The following is an 18,812-nucleotide window of genomic DNA, read 5'->3' on the forward strand; positions in this document are numbered from 1 at the left end:
CTGTATATTTTTGTAACTCACTGTAACTACTGCTTTTTGTAACATGTTTAAGAGTATGTACATGTATATATGCTGTATATTTTTGTAACTTCTGTAACTACTGCTTTTTGTAACATGTTTAAGAGTATGCGCCCGGTTGCCCCTGGGCTTGGTTTTTTGCGCTTTATAAATAAAATCAAATAAAATCAAATCAAATCAACAGACAAGCCCTATGGAACAAACTGAAAACTTGGGGATGCCCAGATAATTTGCTGCAACCACTAATGGCGCTATATTCATACACCTCCGTTCGAGTATGCTTAAATGCACAAGGAGAGTTAACTGAAGACATACAAACGAAAAAAGGGGTTAAACAGGGTTGCCCACTGGCAGCACTGCTGTTTAAGCTTTTCATCTCAGACTTACCAGTGTCACTAAAACAACCAAGGACATTTCCCTTAAGAGTAAATGGTCAGCAGCTTAGTTGGGTCATTCATGCCGATGACATTGTGCTCCTGGACTCAACACAAATAGGACTACTATCTCGAGCACAATGACCTAGAAATAAATACAAAAAAAGTCAAAGATAATATCCTTCGGCCTAACAACTCACAAACGTGATAAGAATTTCAAATGGCAGGTGAATAATGAACGGCTTGGGCTGACTGACAGTATACATTACTTAGGTGTCATATTTAACATCTCAATATGTGAATGAATTTGGATGCAAGATTTATCCTCACAAATGCAGATGCTTGCCCTTCAAGGAGCAAAATTACATGCCATGTACGGCAAATTTACACTGATACCGGCTCTCACATTCTATCTCCAAAAAGTGGCGCCTGCAGTAACTTTTGGTAGCGAAGCAGGATGGAACATTGACGCAAGATTTTGGTGCCAACTTGTAGGAAGTTTTGGCGAAAGGTGCTCAAACTACCTCAAAATGTGTCGATAACTGCAATTTCTTACGAGTTATGCATAGAATCTTTATATGGTACAGTTTTATGGAAAGCAATTTCAGCTTTCAGCTTTCACCTTGTTCCTACAGTGGCACCATATAAGATACTAAGCGTAAAGAGTAAACACACTTCTGCCGAACTATTTGCAATCTGGGAGACCAAACTATTATGTGAAGCAGATGTACCAATAGAACAAGTATTTCAAATGCCACAGATAGCAAAGAAAAACACAAGAAATTATCCACAGCATAGATTTCAGAACCACCATGCATGAAGTCGGAGAACTTCCAAAACACCTGTCAAAATTTCCATTGAGATACCATCGAGATCAGTTCATAAGACTACGCTTGAATCTCTATAAAACCAAAGAGATTCTGATGATAAAGCCTGACAGTAAAACACCAAGACAAGCTTTGCCGCTATTGTTTAAATGCAGTTGAATCAGTAAAACATCCAGTGACTGAATGTACAAAAATTTCATCTCAGCGCTCATTGCATTTGTCACAATGTGCTCCAAAAAATGACAACATGGACGAGTGGTGGAGTTATTTATTTTTCTGGCACAAATCTACAACTGACTTGTGGAGTTGTACATTTCATGTAGGAAATAGTGATCGACTTATAATGCTGGTATTTGATCGTCTAAGTCCGCAGGTGGTTGGAATTTGCAATGAAAAAATGATGTGACAAAAAGTTTTTTTCTTTTTCATAACTAATGTTACTATAAAATAAGAAATTATTATAATTAATATACACATTTCACAACTAGCGATGGGTGAACACAAATGACCCTGGTTAAAGATACAGTCCCATTGTTCAGTTATACACTATGCGTCTCCTTAGAGCTTTATACTCTGAGTTGGGCAAGAGGGGGCCATCCAACTGCCCTCCATTGTTTCACTAGAGTTTTGGGGTGGGACAAGACTTTCACAACTCACGTTTTGTAACTGGTTAATGGCATGTAACCATCAGCCTATGCGCCAGCACACCTCCCCCATCAAGCAACTCATCAGCCTGTGCCCAAGAACACCACCTCAGGCAGCCCATCTGCCTGTTCCGCAAGGGTCCTCAAGCATCTCTTCAGCCTGCACCCTAGAATCCATTCAGACAGCACATAGGCCCTTGCCTCCCCCTCAAGCAGCTCATCAGCTTGTACCAAAGCCCCACCCCAGCTGTACCAGGCCAGAAGGAAAGGTAGGAGAGCCTGTAAGTCCTGACAACATGGATGTACACACTCAGAGTCTCCCACCATGACCTCACAGATCAGTAGGTCCTCACCTGCCACCTACCCCTGGATCAGCCCACCATCTAGAGCCTCCTAGCAGAAATTGTGCTCTATTCACAACCCAATAGGCAGCCTGCAATATTTATTACCCCATGTTGATGTTCCTAATAGAACTCATTTTTTGTGCCAGAGGCAACATACAACACGCTGTGGCACTAGCACATGGCAATTACCAGCCATGTGTCCCCCACATCCTCTCATATGTTCTGAATGCCATGCTGTGACTGCTACACTGTCATAACTCATTTTCTGCACTGACTCAGCTTACCTAGACCACACAAAGTCTGAATTCTATTCCATAGCAAGCTTCCCCGGTGTGGTGTGGGCCCAGGACTGCACAAATGTTGCCCTTGCACATCAGAGGAAAGGTCTTCAATAACAGACACATGCAACAGTCCCTCAATGTGCAGATGTTTTGTGATGCGTTCCTGCCCTTTGCATATGAACACCACCCTACATCGGATGCATGCCATCTCACTGCTACTCTGTGGGTGACGCACATACAGTGCACATATTCTACTTTCAGAGTTACTGGAGAAAAGGTGGATCATTGGAAGCACCACATGAACCAAATGCAAATTGTGGTGTGGTGACCGACTTAGGTCCCATGGACTGATTGCCATTGACAGCCCACCAAAGCCCCACCATTATTTGCGTGATGCAAGTTCAGTTGGACTGACTCAACAAAGAAACTGACAGGGCCATTTGTAGATTATGAGTATTGGAGAGGCCAACAACAGTGATGAAGGAGATGAAAGGACCTACATGTCAAAGCATCAGGTGGATGGGCAAGACGTTGGCCAGGAGTATATCGGTGCCAGAGACCTCTAAGCCAAGTGCCACAAAAACAAATGGACTGATCAGCTCAGAACAGAGGCACTTGTTTATGCCCAGTCCGACCCCTAGGTAAATTATTTAAGAAGGGGAGAACAGTAAAAATGTGCAAGGCCACTGTTGTACTGGAGCTGGGAGGAGGAACATAACCCACTAGGATGGCTGTTTCTATCAGAGGTGCAATGTTAAAAATGTATGAATTAGGGAGGGTGGAACATTCTGTATAACCACATTAGGCATACAGCTGCCCAGGTGTGAGAGCACTGGGGGACGTGGGAGGGAAGGAGGACTGGGGAGATGAGATGGATAGGTCACAGTTGAGATTCAAAGGTAGTCTAGGGCCATTATGCAGGTTTCCCAAAGTGTAGGGTTACAAAATGAAGAGGAGGAAGCAGATGAAGAGGTGGGAGGAATAGGCAAGTTAGTCATGTTTCATAAGGAGTGGTAACATGATGTGGTCAGGGCAAGTCATCCCTTCCTGGCGCAATTGAAGAAGGCATAATAAGAGAGCTAGAGTGGCAGTGGAAACCTATGAGCCTGCCCAGAGGTAACCAATAATAAGTGAGGAGTGAGTCAGTGATAGGATTATATGATGTTGATGTCCTTTGTCTAAAAAAGGAGTACAACTACAATTAAATCAGAGGACACACAATGCACATGCACTGAAGTGATAACCGGAGTAGGATGCTGATATGATGAAAGGACTGGGCAAAGTCCATAAAGTTAGGTTAGAGTAATGAACTGGCTGTCCTAGAAAGCCACATTCCTTGCCCTTACCACATGTTGCTAATGATGTAATGCCAGGTGCAGACATGCTAGGAACAGGGCGTATTAGGTGACATTTGAGAGGATGGCATATCAAGAGACCATATGGCCTTCAAAGCCTCACAGTCTCCACTTTGACAAATAGGGATTCAGACATGTAAAATAAGAGGCTGGGTGGCACTTGTAGAGCTCCTGGCCACATGTTGACCACCTGAGTGGTCAAGGGTCTTATGATGTCAGCCCTCTTCAATACACCCCATGTAAAGTATGGAAAGGGCATCTTGTCAGTTATCATATCTAGCAGTTTGTGACCAGTACTACAACTTATCCAGCATGAAGGCAATATTACACAGCACACATTGCAAAACATACAGACCACACCGTTCTTATTTCTCAGAGAACATCACAGGAGGTAACCGAAACATGGCATATGCAATTGCACACCATATGCCACTCAACCACCCTGTAATTGGGCTCCCCATTGGAATCAGGCCCTGCGTTTCCACACGCTATAGAGGTCATTTCCCATTTGGCGGAGCGGGCATGGAGGTGTAAAAGCAAACCATAATGCGTTTATGTCTCAATTTCCTAATTCTGGCCGTTTTCATGTACACCAAGCAAAGGAACACAGAGAGTAGTTTATATCTGCGCCATGCTTGCCTCCTCCTTCTTGTGGGTACACTTAATTTTAAGGTCCCCAGACTTACAAGTCAAGTCAGGCTTTATTTATTTATTTATTTATTTATTTATTTATTTGCATTTGTTAAGCGCGCTTGCAGCCCGTAAGGCATCGAGGCGCTGTTACAGAGGATACGCAAACTTAAGATTACAGACAGGTGCCAGGAGGGCTCTTAGTTACAGATTGGTAGGCATATATGCAGTGGACGATACAGGTTCAGGTTAAACAAAGAGTCTGGTTTTGATAGCCTTACGGAAGGCTAGGTGGGATTGAATGAGTCTTAGGTGAGGTGGCAGAGCGTTCCAGTGCGTGGCTGCTAGGGTGGGGAAGCTGGAGCCACCAGCGCGCACTCTCCGAGTAATAGGCGTGACGATTGTGTTGGCATAAGGGGACCTGAGAGGTCTCGTGGCGGTGTGCCTAGTAATTCTGTTGGTCAGGTAAGGAGGGGCAAGTTCGTGAAGGCATTTGTGTGTGAGAGCAAGAGTTTTAAAAACAATTCTCTCTTTGACAGGGAGCCAGTGTGCTTGCCTTCTGATTTCGGAGATATGGTTTCTTCTAGAGGTGCCGGTAGCTGCCCTTAGCGCATTGTTCTGGGCTAGCTGCAATTTGGCCAGGTTTTTGCTGGATGTCCCCACGAGAAGGGCATTACAGTAGTCAAGTCTTGACCCGATAATTGCCCTGGCAATCGTGAGGCAGTTTTGACGGGCCAAGAAGGGCCTGGCTGCGTTGAGGACTTTGGAGTAGTAGGCTGAGGATGCAGCGATAGCATTGACCTGTTTATCCATGGACAGGTCGGAGTCAAGGTAGACTCCGAGTGTCTTAACATGGTTTGAGACCTTGATTTGAATGTTATCAATGGAGAAGGAGGCGTACTGATCTCCGAGGTTACCCAGAGTGAAGGGTGACCCAATGAGGAGGAGTTCGGTCTTTTCGCTGTTGAGGCACAGCCAATTCTCCGCCATCCAGGATTGGATGGTAGTGTAGATAGAGGTGAGGGTGTTGGAATCTGCTAGGTAGTCGCCCGTGAGTGGGATCAGTACCTGCGTATCGTCAGCATAGTTGGTATAAGAAATACCAAGGGCATCCAAGATACAAACAAGATGCTAAACATTATTTCGACGATAGTCATACAAACATACAAAAAGAAATATATGAGCAAACTTACACTAAATACTTAAAATGCATAGTAAATCGTGAATCTGAAGTGCATATTACTTATCAAAATACAAGCATTAAGGATCTCATCATTACACATCTACCCATTTCGCTCTCTTGTGCTAAGCATACAAAATGTATATCGATGCCACAAATAAACTTCCTTCAGAGGTCAAAGATCTACATAGATGCAAAGCCTCTGTTAGATTGGTGACTGCATCCTCAAACATGGCGTTACGTTTTCTTTTGAGGATATCATTAAACACAGGGCAAAAGAAAATACAATGTAAACAAGCTTCTAAAGTCGGTATACATACAGGCGTACATCTCAACAAAGTGTATCCACTTCTCTGAAGGCTTGCAACAGGCAAAATGCCCAGCCGTAGTTTAATTGGAACTCTATTGTTCGAATTCTGTTCTAAATCTAAATACTTTTTCGAAATTATATGACCTATTAATTGACAAACATCAAAAAGACTACTGTTCAAATGGGACAAAAACGATTTCTCCTGATACCATTGTAACAACGTTTCCTTAACCAACAGTATATTTCCCACACAGATTAATCTATGTGCTTATGGTACTTCTAGAGCTCCCTTTGATTCAAGACATCCATCATAGCTTCTTTATAAAGGCACAATTCCAATGATGTGTGTGAAGCTTTAGCCATTGCAACACTTGTCCAAGGAAATCTATGAATTCACAGAAGAGCATCCTAATTAGTAAAGCACAGCCATATAAGAGGCTGCCAGTGGAAGTCCTAATCATTGATTTAAACGCTTATTTTCATTTTGTGTTGCTTGATATAGGCATGATTGTCTCAAATCTCTGAGCCAGATATTCAAACTAGCCTTGCTTTAGCCTTGAAGACCGTTAGTGCTGGTTTAATCATCAATACCTGCTGCTACCGGGCAAACCGTAGCAATGCTGCACAATTCTTGGCTAAAATTTGGTCTGACTTCATCAATTGGTCTTCTCAATTTCAATATTATACCTACATAGTCATAAAATGCTACCTTTGCAACTGGAACGCCATTAATACACACATTCAGCGTTTTCTATTTTTTTTTTCTTTCTGCAGCACACCCTAGTTTTTGTGTTCAAATTGTTAATTTTGAGACCTTTAGGATTACATACATCAGAAAACAGTCTAACTAGTTTCTTTACACCCCATGATTCTTTGATATTAACACTGCATCTGCAAATGATACAATTTAAATAAGTGATCCATTCAGAAAATATGCATAGGCTGCTAAATCGGAGATCATTACAGCCAAATTCACAAAAAGATTGAACAAGTCAGGCACCAAAACACACCTCTGCATACTAATGTTTCAACAGGGAAAGCTACGGTTGTGTTTCCACCTAAACCATAATGCCACTTGCTGAGTTCTAACATCCTGCTTTCAATTTTTGAAGCGTTGTCCATAAGGTCACTATCAGCATAAACAACCTGCAAGTCTGATCTATAGTGGCGATTCCCACCTTGAACCCAGCCTGTAATCCTGAGAGAATGCCATTAAAAGTTGCCTAATACTGAAAGCGTTTTAATAATAAACCCCAGCACAAATGTTTCTTGCTTTGTCCAAAAGGGATATCAGAAGATAATTGGAAGGGTCATCATTCCCATCTTTTTTTGTATATTGGGACGATTACATTCTCTGTGCACGAGCACAGCATTTTATTAAGGGCGTCAATGGTGTGAAACAGTCTTGCTGAACATGTAATCCTCACATTTGAAGACATCTATATGTACCCTCTGCACTTGGAGCCTTCTAAGATCTTTCAGGTTGTATTAGCTCTGCTTCGGATGAATGAGAGATAATGTGGTTGCTTGTGGCAAAATCCTTCTTTATGGATAATCCATTATCTCATCTTGAGTTAGATGAAATGGGACTATTGAAAGTGCCCAACAAGTTCTCAATCTCAACAATCAGCTCAAATGTCTATGAAGCGGGCTGCTGAAATTGCTGTTTTTATTTGGTGCACTGGAACAGGTGAAAAGGAAAGATTGACTTTCCATTTTGAGATATTTGATTGAAAAGTCAAAACAAGTCAAACAACTCTCCAAACTGTGACAAAGGCTACTCAATTATTTGAGTAGTCTGGGGATAATTAGAATGAACATTATTAAAAATGGTTATAACATAATTAATATACAAATCCAAAACAGAAGCAATGATACAAGGAGGATAGTACACAATATTAGGGGCCCAAAGAAAAGTTCTATACGCAGGATCCCAGTATAAATATTCAAATGTTATTCTTAAGACTAATTAAAAAATCTATCATTTACTTTAAGAGTCAATGCAAAGATGAAGAAAGAAAGGAATTGCTGCTTCCTTGCTCCTGCACACTTGAAAGGCAGTCACCCACCATTGCATCCTATATGCACTGCTACTATCTAAATCTACCCTAGAAATGGATCAATGGCTTCCCTCACAGTGACACTCTGCAACATAGTAGTGAATGAAATGAAGCTGCGGCCGGAGCCAACACAATCCGATGTAACCTGACCTCAGCGTCCAGACCCCGGAAACACAGATTATATGGCCCAAACCAGTGGAACAAGCAGGTGCGGTTCGGCATGACTCAGTCTTCTCCGTGCTGACTCCGCTCCACTCTGCTGAAGGTGCTTATTTATTAGTGTTGTGCAGGTACGGATTCCCTCATGGCTCCTTCTTGCAACACACAGCAGAAACAGCCCAGTATACGCCTGCTTTGTTTAACACTTGCATGAGATTTTTTGGCAGGTGTAAAACGAATATATTCCTATAGAATCCAGCTAAAGATCAGGCATCCCATAGGAATCCTTTAGTAAATGTAATTTGCAAAGTGCAATGTGCAGAAGGAGAGTAAAACTGTGGAGTAAAAGTGATATTCAAATATCATGTGGGGAAAAAGGACAGCACATAAGTACTATCATTGGCTGTCCTCTGCACTCTAGCACACTGACGTTAACGACTGCGACAAACGCTGCCTGGCGAATGAAAAACACATTCCATGGACGAGTATGATTGGTGTTCGTTATGACAAGTCCCTATGGAGACACTTCAAAGCTAAATGGCGATTTGTGAAAATAAACATCATAATGCTTTACCTTCTTCCCCACAGGTGATGCTGAATACCCCATGCCTCCATGGCTGAGGACCCCTCTGCAGAATCCTGATAGCCCCAGACAGCAATGCTATAATATTGCCCACAATTGCACCTGAAAAGTCATTGATCCGGCATTTGGTGCTCTGACGAACTGTGTCAGGTGCCACCACAGGAAAGAGGGTGCTTGCATGTACCATCTGGAGAAGGCTTATATCATGGTGGTCATGTGTTGCACGCTGCACAACATCACTATCCCCCAGAAAGTGCCCATACTTGAAAGATGAAGATAATGATGATGACTTCCACAATTATGGCCATGGCCATCCTGGGGAGGGACCAGGGCTTCAGCACCAAGAGGGTAATGCTGATGGACTTATCCTGTGGGAGGTAATAAGGAACAACATCTTCCAGTAGAGGTAAGCACATCACTATACACTACAACATGTCCCCGCTCTGAATTCAATACAAAAACATGCAGAACACAACAAATGTCCTTGATAACTGAGCTGTATTTACATGGGCTAGGTTGGATGGGTGTTATTGCCCCTTTGGGGCCCTAGTGAAATGTTTAACAGAAAAATGACAAGTTCATTGTCCATTTTATGGAGTGTCCTAGGAGTATCTATTGACAGATACATCCATTGGCTTTTGCATAAGGAAGAAGATCAGGGGTATTTCTATAGAAACCACAGTGCAAATTGTGGGGTTCAACATGCAGGATGTAATCCAATACACATCAAATATTGTGTCAACCTTTCCAGAGAAAGTAGACGGTCAAAGGAGAGGGATGGGGTGAAGTGATAACGTCCCCTTGCATGGATGCTTAGGCAAAGGGCCCTGATGAGTTGGGGTATGTGGTTGCACCACCCAGATCCAATAGAGGTGGCGTGCCTTATTGCGGCAGGTGGAAGTCTGCTGCACAGGTGTAGCCGCATAAGAAGCTAAACAGTGATTTTGGAGTGGGCTGGCCTCCACCATACGGCAGAAGAGGGTGGCATTGCTGCAGATCAGTAGGCAGAGGACTACAGAGGAAGTGCATGGGCCAAAGTATTCTGCCTGATTGTGACTGGGGTGCTGCTTCTGGACACTGGGAATCCTGTGGACTGAGCACAGGATGCTGAAGATGTGGATATAACTGCAGCTGCACCAGCTGTAGCCTGCTGCAAGCTAGCCACTCATCCTCCCAGTGCTGAGTAGAGACTGCTGCACATGCAACTACAGTGGTTACTCAATCATTAGATGCCTGCTCCCAGGCCAATCATGCAACTGCACCAGAGCAGACTGCTGCTCCTGTGCCAGCTGAGCATTATTCCTGGATTTAGAACATGCTGCTGATGATGTACCTGCAACTGCAGCTGCATCTGCAGTAGCCGGCTCACTGCCAGCTGGGCATCTTCACTGGCCTCTTGACAAGCTGCACACACCTCACCTAGCAATGCTTCCCTCGGCTTATTGGCTGTTGCCAAGGCTCATTGAACCATCTTCGAGGACTGATTCACACCAACCAGTAACTGGCCCCTACAAGAATCAGGCTTCATCCAGTCGACTCCCATTCTCCTTCACCTCTTTCCAGGCACCCACCATCCTGACACTCTCTCAGCTAGATCAACCAAGAAAGTGCCAGACTGGAATTATGGCATGAGTGAAGGAGTAGGGAAGGAAAGAGTCAATGCATTCCTGTTTGGGGACAGATCCCACTGTGCCTGGAGGGGGTGTGGCAGGAGTGGTGGCATTCTCCACCAATACAGGATTTTCCACAGCCCTCAACCGCTATGGCTCTGATGGAGCCACATCAACATTCTCTGTAGGTGCTGCAACGCTGAGGTGGCTGTACCACTCACTATGACAGTACAACCTTTGCCTCTTGCTTAAGGTGGGCTTTGTGGCAATGGCGCTGGCAGATGGTGGAATGGTGCCCCATGCAGCCACTTATAGCTCTGCCTCACTTGCCCCTTGCATGTGTCCACCGTCACTACCATCATCCTCTCCATCCATGGGTGTGTTTTTGTGGTCCCCTCTTAGATAAATCACACATGCAGTGGTGCTAAGAACTTTGGGTAATTTGTAATTCTTCAGTGGAAATACTATATGATATACATTTACACAACCTCCATTTCATGCACATGATAGGTAGTTGCTGGACTGACATGTTTCCACATGGTAATGTCATTTTGTAAGGTGTGGTATCAATATTCTGCACAGATGTAGTACTGTACACAATATTCTCAACTTCCTATAGTGAAGAGCAAACATGGGACTTAATTTCTAGGTGGGGTTACTTTTACACGGATGTAATAGCAGCACTGCAGGGTGAACACAGAAACATACAACATACAATCGCCAAACAATTCCAAACTATGATAAACTTGCCACTGGAGCCATAACTTATATAGAGTTTTGAATACATTGATTCTAATGCAACCAATGGAAGATTTCATGACTTCATTATAAAGAATGCAAGTCCTTCCAATAAGTACAATACGCCTCTATGCAGAGACAGGCATGCCTTGGGCTCTCAATGTTACTCCCTTTGCCCTCTTGAGCTACCAGCACAGATGTGCACTAATTATTCCATCAAAGCACACTCTTTCTTATCACTAGTCCTTGAAGTTAGTTTCATCTCATACATAAACACCTCCTTGGCAGAATAAACAAAGTCACTTAAACTTGTGCTGAGGCTGTATTAAGCTAGTGTGTTAATGAACCTGCTTCTGCGAGGTAGGTTTTTAAGATCTTCAGATGACAGCAAACATATATGTAATTCAAAATGGAGTGTATCTAACCATACAATGCTAGTGCAGTGAATAGAAGGAATAATTCTCTTAAATCAGTAACGTTCTCTGTTTTACATGCGAATTTACTTACAATTTAATTTCAATCTACCAAATTTTAAACTTTAATTATGTTATGTTATGGCATCTTATATGTCACTTGTTTAGCACATACTGCCATTGGTAAGGCCTCAAAGTGCTGTTGGGTTGAACGCCCTTCATAAGACCGTAGTCAAAGATGTAAGAGATGAAGAAATTATTTCTAAAATGTGTGTGTGCATTTATGAGCAAGCACAAACATGGGTAGGGAGTGGCTATCCCTAGCAGCAATCCATAGTTATCAGGTGACAGAATGGGCGCCTTGAGAAATTGTCTGGGGAGTGGGATAGTCAAAATGGTCAGATTATGTGAACGCCTGGTCCGAATTTTGCCTAGGTCTCAACTGTACTGTATTAGATAAGGTGATATACGTGTTGGATGTGTGTTATCGAGTAATGGTTATTAACAGGTGAGTGGGTCATTCTCAAATGCAGAAAATACAGTTATGTTTCGTAGTATCCAAGTATGGCAGTGGAAAACAGTAGCAAAATACAGTTGGGAAACCCACACCCTGCACCTTAAGGGAAGAACAGCTAGAATGGATGTGGAAAACAGTACATAATACAGGTGGAAAACCCAAATCTTGGACCCTTAGGTAGCAGTGGAAAACAGCAAAATACAGTCGGGAAAAACTGTAGGAAGAAAATGCAGTGCAGTGGAACAAAACAACAGCGAGATTCAAAATGCAAACCCAGCTAGAAGCACTGTGGGGAGATAATGCAATGTTGTGGAACAAAACAACAGCAATATTTAAAATGCAAACACAGCTAGAAGCATTATGGGTAGATAATGCAAATTGATGGAGCAAAACAACAGTGAGAATCTAAAATGCAGCAGTACAGCAATGGTGTAGTCTCCTACCTGGTTGTAGCTGCAGACTGTGAGGCCAAACATAGGGATGACTGGGGCACCAAGGTGAACAGTCAAACAGGGATGGTAGGCGCCCACAGAAAGTGCACTTAGTAGGTTACCCAGGCAATGCTACCATGAGAGAGGGGCACAAACATGGTCTTCCTGGTCTCGTGAACTGGAACAACATTTGGAGTAGGCGAGGGCTGTATGTGGGAGGTGAGAGGTGGAAGGTGGAGCCGGCCAGGTGCAAGGGAGTTTTCAGGAGCACGGATGGCAGCCGATGGAGGTTCCTCCAGGGGTAAAATAACTTCAGAGGGCTGCACAAGCACTGGGTCTTCTATGGGGAGGTTGCAGCAAAACATGGCTGGGTTGTAGGCCCCTGCACTGAGTTATTTTGGTGTCCCAGGTCTTATGACCTGGAACACCAATTGGAGTAGGTGAGGGCCAGCTTTGGGAGGGGGGAAGGCAGAGCTAGGGTGAGTTGGGTCACTGGTAACCAGTGAAGGGACTATAGTACCAAGGATATGTGAGCTCCATAAGAAGTACATGTTGCCACCTGTGCTACAAGATTTTGCAGGCATTGCAGTGTTGGATGAGCCCCTTCGGTTGGGCATAATAAAGAGAGTTGCAATAATGCAGCCGGGATAGTACCAAAGCTGCTACCACTGGCAGACTGAGAGGCGCAGGGATCTTGGGGAGTACCTTCTTAAGTACTTCCAGCTGACAGTGTCCTGCTTGACAGACGGCTGCTACTTGGCCATCCATCGATAGAGAAGCCAACAGTAGTACACCCAATCTTTCACCTTCCCTGCCGGGGCGGTGAGAGGACCAAGAGTGATGGCCAGAAGAAAGAAACCCAGAGTGAGGGATCTGGAGGGCACCCCACCACTAAGACCTCCATCTTTTCTCCGTTCAATTTAAGCCAGTTGTGGTTCATCCAATCCCCCACAGCAGCCAGTCACCCCTGCAAGCACGAAATCTCAGCCTGATCAAGATCTAAATGGATCAGGATCTGAGTGTCATCGGCAAAGTAGTAGCACCTGACTCCAAAGGAGCGGACGAGACACACAAGTGCCCAGATGTAAATATCAAATAGAATCGGAGACAAGGAGGATCCTTGCGGAACTCCACAGCTGAGAAGAAAAGGGGCTGATAGGAAAGGCGGCATAGAGAGAGTCTGAGTACGATCTGCCAGGAACGGGGAGAACCAGGCCATTACTTGTCCATATATACCCATTTGGGCAAGACGAGACAGCAGGATGGGGTGGTCGACAGTGTTGAATGCTGCTGACAGATCTAATAAAATCAGGGCACCCACCCCACCTGAGTCCACTAGCCTGGCCATATCTTCTCGGACAGAAACCAGAACACTCTCTGTGCCTCTGCTAGGTCTAAAGCCGGACTGCCCAGGGTCCTGGAGGGTAGAAGATTCAAGAAACCTAAACATATGTACCCAAACATTAGTCATGGAAAAACTGCATAACAATTTCTACCTTTATCTATACTTGCTCCTGCACCCACCTCTCGGGTGGGTGAATGATTAATTTTTGTCGATGTGGACATGTTGCTTTCCATGCAGCAGGGTGTTGTGAGGTAATTACATGTGTGGCTTTTTGTGTGCCCACATGTCTCAGAGATATCTACCCTCATTTGTCTGATTTTGTCAATAGGTCATGGTTGACATGTATGTTGCCTGGAAGTGTGGCCCTAATGTGGCTTTGCACATGATAAATGGCAATTTCATATTTTATATTTGCCTGTTAGTGTGATGTCTATGCATATTCCATATTTTCACCGGGAACGGTGAGCCAACCAATGTGACTGGAACAGCAGGTTAAAATACAATATCCCTGCTGCTGTTCCAGCCACCTGAGGCCCATACCTGTTTGGCAATTTTTTTATTTTCTATCATTAGGAGGCAACAGGGAGCCTCCCCCTGTTACCTCCCCACACCCCCAAATCAACCTATTTGCCCTCCCCTTCAGGACCGACACCTTGCGCTCCAGTCCCCGAGCTCCTCCTGCCTGGCTGACATTGGAATAGAAAAAGGGACTAGGTTAGTTTAGATCATGTTTTCCATTGCCCTTGTCATTTTTTTTTTAAAAAAAGGTTCTCTAACGGGTGATGGGCATGTGCTGAGCTGATCTCGGTATATCCCGGTGTGCAAAAAGCTTTTACGCCCTGGTGGGGGGCGGACATTGGCTTCACCAGCCCGCAGCCCGAGCTGAGGCCCTCGGTTCACTCAGGCCTACCAAATTTCGGGCTGGTAGGCCGTTAAAATCCATATTGGCGTGAACGCTATATTACAAATCTGGGCCAAGCTGGTATTTTTGCTGATGGTATCATGTGTTCATTTTCATTGTATGTGTTTCTGAAAGCATGTTGGAAGAATGCTGATGGGTTGCTTTTACCTCTCCCCACTTCAGTCCTCCCGCAAGTCTGTGGCATCAACCAGGATGTTAGTTTGTTAGAGTCAATGGAGTTGGGAGGGTTATGTGTGAATATCGATAGCCATGTAGTTTGGTGGACAAATGAGAGTTTCTGCTTAATTAAGTCAGTCAGTCAGTCAACACACTTTTATTCATTTAAAATCTTAATGCCAATACATAAATACAATACAGTACATACAATTAATATAAAGACAATCTTTTAAGAACAAAGCGCAGATGAGAGCCCAGCTCGAAGCCTCTTTGCTAATTATAACCCATTTACCTTGTCATTACAAAATTCGTCATCTTCTTTCTCAGTACCCAAGCCCTGTGTGTGTATTAGTCCACAGCGTAAACTGCATGCAGTAGGGTGCTCTGTCGCAAACATAGCATTGCTGTTCTTGTATCTCTCACCCCTGCTTCCCTCAATACTGGCCTCAGGTACAATTGGCACAAATCCTTTTTTTCTTTTCACACATCAACATAAAATGCACCATTGATTCAGTCCTTTCCCCGCATATCATACATTGGTCTGAGGATGATTCTTTACAGGTGTGTGTAAAACCTGCCACTGGAAGAGTTCCTAGACTCAACCGCATGTATTGGGACTTTTCATACTGGGGGTTTATTACGTCTAAATAGACTTTCCTACCAGGGGTCAACAGTTCAAGTTATGCAGGGCCTAGTTGTAACTTCAGGGCTCTGGCAATAAACTGGTCTTTTGCTCATTGTGCCTCTTTTGCCCTTTGCTCTCTCCTAACTCCACTAGGCTGGTTATGAGGATTTTCCCATAAATCACCACCTCCTATTCCATAAAGAGTTTTTTTTTAACGTGGCATAGCCAGTCTATTGTCTTACCACCATCCATTGGCATCACATGGCATAAAGCATCTCTATATTTTTCCAGACCTTCCTGGTTTCAAAGTCTTAACCAGTAAATAACTGGGCCAATAGATGCCTATGTGGCTAGTGGGGTTATTTCGAGCTCCAGAAGTAGTAGTGCCGAGGGCGTACTTTTGGGTAACAAAGCCACATTTTTCAAAAATGTTAATTCACTGGATGATCATTGTGCCACATTGGCAAATCCCCATGATTAAACCACATTTAAAGCAGCAAGAATGGCCTGTTTCCCATAGAGATCTAATGGTGGTGAGATAGCTCCTCATCAATGACTAGCATGGAAAGCCTGGATAGACCCCCCACATATTTCAAGGGTAATGACAGACCTTTTCACCTAGGCTGTACATCCCTCTGATTCTTGAATGCAAACCCCTAGGTAGTTGAAATGTTTGACTTAATCTAATTCGATTTAATTCATCTTGTACACTAGGGGTTTACATTTTGTGAATCAGGGCTAGAATACCATTATCTTCGATTTATCGATATTCAAATGCAACTCCAACTCTTTACATACAGCAACACATATTCCTAGTGCTTTTTCCAAGCCTTAAGGGGTTGTTGCCAATAAAATAACATCATCCACATAAAAAATCAGAAAGGGTTTTTATCCATAACCATTTTTGGGCAGTCCTGGCACTCCCTCAGCAACCTGTCTATTATCTCTTGTATGTCCCTGTCTCACCCCCTTTGCTACATCAAGGGCATCAGTTACCTCACCACCTAAGCCATATAGAACCACATAACTATTTCTTGAATAAAAGAGCCTAATTATAAGAACTAAATAAGCAGGAGCTTTTCGCAATATTAGCAATTTCCAAAGGGTTTCTCTTGATACTGCATTAAATGCTGTCCTCAAATCAAGGAATACAGCTTATAATGTCACATGCTTTAATACGTATATTTCTGTATCAGCATATGTCACAGGAAGCAATGATCAATGGTACCTCTCATCTTTCTGAAACCCGCCTGTAGTTCGCTTATGACTTTGTTGCCTTCAGTCCACTCTTGAAGATAGCCTAGTATAGGTTTCCCGAATAGATTACCTCTGCTGTCAAGGAGCGATCTTGGGTGATAATTTGGCGGGCTATTCCTCCCACTTTTCTTTTTTGGATGGCACCTTTCCTTATGGTAGCGTTAAATATCCTACATAACACTGGTGCCCAAATATCCACAACATCCTTAAACAAATCCGCTGGGATGAGGTCTGGCCCTGCTGCTTTGCCACCTTTTTGATATTTAATTAGCCGCTCTACATCTCCTAATGTTATGCACAGCCTATTGTGGCTCATTGAAACAATGTCATTATTGTTCACACTGTGGGGAGCTTCTCTCTCACTGCCCCCATATAGGTTCTTAAAATGGAGGCACCACTCCTCTGTTCCTATACAGTAGTTTCATGTCTGGTCGCCCTTTAGATCCTTGTTAGTTACAAGTTGCAAAAAAACACATACTTTTTACTCTCCAGGGCCTATGACATGCTTCTCCATTTGTCTTGCACAAATTCATTTTTCTTTCAAGATGTTATTTTTTTATATTCAATACATCACACCATTTGTTTTTGCGGAGGTGTTTCTTTTTGATTGTGCCCTTAGATACCGAAATGTGAGCTGGCAATATTTCTTTTACCCTCTCATAGACTTCTAAAATGAACAAGTCAATAGTTTCTAGGTCACAGATGTCCGAAAAGATTGCTGTATAGAGTAAGGGTTTACCCTCATGCTCTAACACTTATTACCACTTCACTGCTTTGCGAGCATGGCCTCCAATTGATAGGCTTTGCACATGAATTGATTTGTTGTGGAAACTTCTCCTTAACCCTTGGCCTCTAATTCCAACTATAAAGGGATAGTGGTCGCTCTCCGCTCTAGGTTGAATCACAAAATCGGTTACCCGGGTCCAGGCATTGCCCAAGATAAGGGTATGATCTATGTAAGTAAGGACTCCTTATGGCCCCTAAAAGTGTTTGAATCAGGGTGGTCTTTACAGAATCACCCATTACACGCACTTAGGTTTAAATTATACAGTATACTTACTGTTTTTACTGCCAGGTGGTGTAGTCTCACTGGGGGTGGTGCTATCACGTCAGCAATATCCCTAGCTGAATCCTGATATTCTCATATGCCTTTCAGTATTGCTACTGGTTCAATCTACTAAATATTGTCGCCATCCCCATTTTTGGATGTGGATCTATTGTAAATATTAAACAATTCTATAAATTCATTGTCTCTGGTTGAGATGGATAACCATTGCAAATCTGCGGTACCCATTTGCTTAACCACCACCCTCCAACCCAAGATAACCTCCACCCAAATCATCAGACCGCCACTCGGTCTATCCTTGTTCCAATGTTTGATATTGCTGTAAAAAGGCCGGCTCAAGGGACCATGTCTCCTGTAGCACTATTATGTTAGAATTTCTTAAAACGGTGTACCATTTTGCATCGTCCATGTATCTATTCAAACCCGCTATCCTCCAGGATACTAGAGAGAAACCCCTGTGCTTCCCAGTTGGACTGATATGGCTATGCATGCATGTCATTTCTCTCACCCAATAGCTGCATTACCTTAGCCAGGGCCCTAGTTCTATCCAAAATCAACTACTGTAACACCCTCTTCCTAGGCACTTCTGAGCGCAACCTTAACAAACTTCAGGTTCTCCGGAACAGTGCCTTAAGAGCTGCATTGAGCATCCGTCTGTCCACCCACATTACTAGCTTCAGACAGGACATCCACTGGCTCCCAGTACGAGACAGAGGGCCTCATTAGGACCATGGCGGTAGCCGTGCCCTTATTAAGGGCAAGGCTACCACCGGTAATTAATTTTTACTGGGTCCATGGAATGGGCAATTACCAGGTCATGCCGACCTTGGTGGACCCAGTAATTGCCCATTCCATGGACCTGGTAAAAATTAATCCCCATTCCCATTTGAGCCCCATAGGGATGCTAACAACGGGCACGTTAATGACGGGCCCTTTGTTAGCATGATGGTCCCCTCGCGGGACCAGC

The sequence above is a fragment of the Ambystoma mexicanum genome, chromosome 1p, assembly GCF_040938575.1.
Source record: "Ambystoma mexicanum isolate Mex_15411 chromosome 1p, UKY_AmexF1_1, whole genome shotgun sequence".
Lineage (NCBI taxonomy): Eukaryota > Metazoa > Chordata > Amphibia > Caudata > Ambystomatidae > Ambystoma > Ambystoma mexicanum.